A 5,763-nucleotide genomic window follows, 5' to 3' on the forward strand; every position below is an offset into this window, starting at 1 on the left:
GCTCTGCAAGTCTGCTTCTTTTGGTTGGTGCACTGAGACCATTTACATTGATTGTTATAACTGATATGTACTAGCTTATCTTTGTCATGCTGTTCTCCTGCTGTTGGATCCTCCTTTTTCCCCCTGTTTAATTGCTTGCTCTGCTTGGTGGTTCCTTTCTGTTGTTGTTCTTGAAATTGTGGTCTGTGTTATCTCTTTCTAGTATACCTTTTAGTATTTTTTTTAGGATTGGTTTGGTGCTCATGAATTTCTTCAGTTGTTCTTTATCATGAAAATATTTTATTTCTCCATTAAATGTGAAAGATAGCTTTTCAGGGTACATCAATCTGGGTTGGAAGTTGTTTTCTTTCAGTACCTGAAGTACTTCACTCCAAGCTCTTCTTGCCTTGATGGTTTGTGTCAAGAAGTCTGCTGTGATTCTGATAGGCTTTCCTATGTAGGTGACCTGTTTCTTTTCTCTAACAGCTTTTAATATTCTGAGCTTTTGTTGAGTTTCCGGGATCTTGATCACTGTATGTCTGGGTGTAGATTTATTTTGGTTATGATTAACTCGAGTTCTATATGCTTCAGTTATCTAGATGTCCAATTCTTTTTCCATGCCTGGGAAATTTTCTGCTATTATTTCTGCAAATAGTCTTTTTATGTCATTTTTGTTGACACCTGCTGTTTCATTAATACCTTTTAATCTGACATTGTTTCTCTTTGCTTCATCTTGCAGTTGTTGAAATATTTCCTGGTTCCTTGTCATTTCTAAGAGATCCCTCCTTTCACATTCATTAGTGGCAATGCTGTCTTGAAGGTCTGAAAGTCTGTCTTCAGCTTTGTTCAGGTGGTTTTGCAAGCTTTCAATAGAATTTTTAAGTTCCTGGATATCTGTTTGCATCTGTTGCATACCTTTTAGTTCTTTTGTATACTGTTCCCTGAAGGTTTCACTGAGTTGTCAATGCTCGTCTATTTTCTTGTCTATGTCATCTTTAAATATGCTGAACATTTCTTTCATTATTGTTGTCATTTCTTTTCTCACCTGAGAGATTATTTCTGATCTGATGTCTTCTATGGCCTGATGGTGTCGTTTCTTTACTTCAGTTGCTATCATTTCAGAAATTTCAGGTGTATGACCTCTAGGCTCTTCTGTGTTGATGCCTCCAAGACTTGTTTTGGGTGGTGTGGAGGTCTGGGATTGCACTTTGCTCCTTCATTTTGTCATTTTTGAAGAATGAGAGACTCCCTATAGTGCAGTCTCTCTCTCCTGATTGTGAGTTGCAAGGCAAGAGTCTGAAGATCCCCAGTGCTCAGTGTAGCTCCTGTACTGGTGAGTGGTGGCAGCCCAGCCCGGGGTGACACTCTGTGGTTGTGGCGGGTGGCCACCAAGCCCCCTGAGGGTACCCAAGACTTCGCCTGCCTTGCATGCTGGTCAGGGAGGCAGAACCCAGACTCACCTGGCTTCCCGAAGATGTCCGGGTTCAGCTGAGCCTGGGACTACACAGTATGGGTGTGGCAGGTACCCACCAAGGCCCAGAGGTTGCCCAAAGTTTCTCCTGCCTTGCACACTGGTCAGGGAGGCAGAGCCCAGACTCACCGGGCTTCCTGAACATATCCAGGGATTAGCCCAGCCTGGGGGGAAACAATTCATGTTTTCTTAACCCTTATACCATTCTCCAGTGGAAGAATGAATGTTTTCTTTGACTGCACCCAGCAATATGTCAAAACCACTAGCAAAGTTGCATAATGGGTTTGTAGACAATTGCCAATTTCTAGTACATATGGCTACCTGGTATGTGTCTCCCTATAATGAGATGATTAGATAAAAAATTCAAAATTTTTATATAACAGCTACAAAGTGTAGCAACAGTTTTAAAGCTTGTTACCAGGTCTGATGACTCTCAGTGTCTATTAAATGATACTCTTCATCGAAAGGCCATGGGAAAGAATTTTTCTTTAGCCACAGTTAATACTCAGTTATAGAAATATAGAGATTCTGATCTACCCCAGACTAATAAAGCTCACAGGTAAATATTTTCAGGTCTTAGATGAACATATTTAGCTGACGTTGCCTATGAAGCAACTCAGCCAAGTAGAATCCCCTTTTAGGTAAAAAATAAATCCCTATGTTTCTGATAAATGAAGCAATGCCACCTGAAATATGAGATAGATTTCTACCCCAAGCTATGTAAGAAATAAATTTACTTTCAGACCAACAAAAGGAATTTGGATTACAGAGACAGCAAAAGTGAGGCTTTGAGTCTAAAACTCTTGCAAGAGAGGTGTTTATGTAGAGACAGGCATACTCCAGTTGAGAAGCTGTGTTTTTATTTCTAACTTTTAGGTGTCCCACCCGCATGTCCCATGGCCTGGGTTCCTGGGTTCACAGTCTATCTTGACCAATCTATTTCATTTCACATCTGTTTTTTCTCACCCTATTCTCTTGCTATGCATCCTCCCTCTGTATGTCTCATTGTAGTTCTTTTCAGCCTGTTGGCTTCCCAGGACTTGTGGGACGTGTTTTACCCCATGGTCTTATCTTTGGTGTGAGTATTTGTACAGCCAGCATGTCCTTGTCTGCTTGTTGACAGAGCTAAGTCAAAGAATAAGGCCTTATTAGAATTTTTAATGAAAGATGGACCAGTTAGAATATTTTTGTCTCTTACAGCTATAATCACACTATTGTATTAAAAGATTCTGACTTGTTTTCCATCAAAAGGAAGGAAAAAGTTGGAATAAAATGGCTCATTTCAAATAATAGCCAGTGGCCCTGTGGCATAAACCTGTGGCCTTGGTTACCTCCAGTATAGACAAGATGTACATTAGGACATCCATGAGCACAAGGATGCTGCATTAAAACCATATGTCAACCAGCTAACCTCCCGTCCTGCGGCACTGTTGGACCAGAGCAGTTTTTCACTGGTGTGATCATCGGGCTGCTATCTTTATCCCTCAAGTAGGACATGAGTATGTAATGGGACACACAGAAACTCTTACTCATTATACACAAAAAGCTTGAAATGATACTACAGAGGGTATTTTATTATTAAATTCAAAAAGTGAAGGTGACGAGAAAAGCCATTGTACAGAACTGAATTGTCCTAGATATTCTAATAATATCACAAGGTGATTATCAAAACAGATGTTATGTGTACATTCTTGATACTCTGCAAATATATCTTCTGTATTACAAGATCTTTGTTCACAAGTCAGGGCAATATTAGGGACTGCCATATGTTCAGCCACTTAACAGTTTACTCTGAGCATCACTCGGGCAGTGCGTTTATTTACATACTGATTTTCCTGAGCATTGCCTGAGCAATGTCCTTTCAACCAGTTTGACCCTTGTTTGCACAAGACACACTCTTACATGTATTTATTTACTTTATGTGGATCATCTTTACTTATTTATGTATTTTGAAACCAAGTCCCAGTATATAGTTCAGGTCAGGTTTGAAAGCACTATGGAGCCCAAGTCTGGCCTTGAACTTACAGCTATCCTCCTCCTTTAGCCTCCAGAGTGCTGGGATTAAGGTGTGCTCTACTACACTCAGCTACACCTTTTTATTTACAATGCTGTATTCACCTTTGATGTTTGTTTCTAGTAAGATATAATGGTAAATTCTGTTTTTTTTTCTTTACTAATTCATATTTATTTTATTCGTGAAAAATAAACTATAATTTGGTGCTACAATTTATAAAAGATCTTTTCATAAGTACATTAGATATAAGTTTTACAGTTCTCTAGACCTCAGTGATGGTCTTTTATAGTACAAAATGGACATGTTTGAGATACAGAGATGGAATAGGAAGGAGATGCTAAAAGATCTGCAAAACAGAAACCTGAAAAAGGGAGAAATGTTACCATATCAGAGAAGGAAAGTCTGTTGTGAAATGGAAAGACAAAAAAATTGCCTCTTTATTTTCAACTATTTATAATACAGAGGTCAGTAACTATAATAATTTTATGGGTGGTTTTGACAGAGTTGACCAACATCTAAGAAGCAAGGAATCAAAAATGGAAGAAAGAAATTACTATAAAATACTAATGCACCTCCTGGATCAAACAATGTGGAACACATTTGTTATTTATTCAAAACAAGGGGGCTCAAAAAGTCATTTATGATTTAAAGTGTGTCTAATAGGCCGAATAATTGAAAAGTACAAGATAGCAAAACGCCATTCAGGACATCCATTCTCAATGATTTTACTATTACATTGAATGGGTAGACATTCTATTGAAAATATACCACCTACAGAAAAAAAGGGAAGGCCAAAATGCCAATGTGAAATGTGCAGTTCAAAGAAGGGCAATCGTGTGCAGGGGTTGATCAGACTCCTCCATGTGGGGGAGTGGCAGGGAATAAAGAGAGGCAAAAGACAATATTGGAGGTACAAGGCAACCAGGAGGAACCAGCCTGTGGTGGACAAGCACAACAATCTCCACAGCTGACCCACTTTTATTAGCAAGTAAAGAAGCACGGGGAAGAGATAGTGTACTTTTCATAGAACAGCAACTGCAGTAAATGGGGAATAACTTAAAGGAGAACAAGTCCTTTTCCATAGCAATATTATTTTTTTAAATTTTTAAAAATTTATTTTAAAAAATAAAAGAAGGAAAACATTAACAAACATATCCATTTACAAAATAGCATAAGAACAATACAAGCAATACTGAATTACAGACAAAGTGATAGGAAATCAACAATGGTGGTTGTATTACGTATTGATATCTTCAAAGTGGTTACTCAGGAAAACATAGAGACATGCAAGATTGATCAAATAAGTAATCATTAAGTGTTCCTTTCAGTAAAGCAATAGAAGTCAGTAGTACACCTGTGTTAGCTATCCTGTTATACATATATACATACATAATTTCCCCTTCTTTCTTTTCTCTTTTCCCTCACCCTAGTTGCTCTTTACTTTTGGGCAGTTTCTTTTTTGTTTCACAATGTCTGTCATAGTTCCTAACTTTTATTCACTCTTTCAGATTCTTACACTAGTGAGACAATAAGTTGCTTATACATGATGGTCTGGTTTATTTCACTTATGAGTATGGTCTCTAGTTGTGACCATTTACCTGTAAAGCCTCTGTTTCAGGAGAGTTGAAACAGTGTGACTTGAGGTTGGGTAGCATCTAGGCACCTTTCTTTATAGCTGAGTAATATTTCCATAGCAATATTCTTGCATTCTTTAGATTGCCCTCAGCAGATGTTACCTTGCCTTAGGAATGCTGCAGTTATGACTTTTCTTTATGCAGCCAGAAATCCTCAGACCTTTTGCATACTTCTGTCTTCCTAAAGTAGGTCTTACCAGCCTTGGAGTCACGGGACCCCAGTCACATAGCCTGGTCTCCAGCATCATCGGAAAATATCATTTCATATCCCCTGACCCCCAGCAATTTCCCTTTTCTGTTTCTGCTTCAGGCGAGTTGAAACAGTGTGACTTGAGGTTGGATAGCATCTAGGTATTGTTTGGTTTGGCTCCCCCTGTGGCAGACTAGAAATGGAAATAAAAGACATAGACTTATCAATGTAAGCGAACCAACATAAAATCTAAAATGAGCCTTGAAGTAATTTTACTTATTGCATTCATCAAAAGTATCAGTAAACATCTGAATCTTGGATTTCTTTACCAAATTTTGGGTTTGTTAAGACAGACAATATTTTTTTTAGTAAGTCTTTTAGATCTAAAGTTATCTTCTTGTGTATAACACCCGTATTTTTTTTTTATATGTTCTCAAGGATGAGTGTATTGGTTATAAGGAAGGGAGTTATACAA

This window comes from Chinchilla lanigera, unplaced genomic scaffold, assembly GCF_000276665.1.
Source record: "Chinchilla lanigera isolate Chin_1 unplaced genomic scaffold, ChiLan1.0 scaffold00195, whole genome shotgun sequence".
NCBI lineage: Eukaryota > Metazoa > Chordata > Mammalia > Rodentia > Chinchillidae > Chinchilla > Chinchilla lanigera.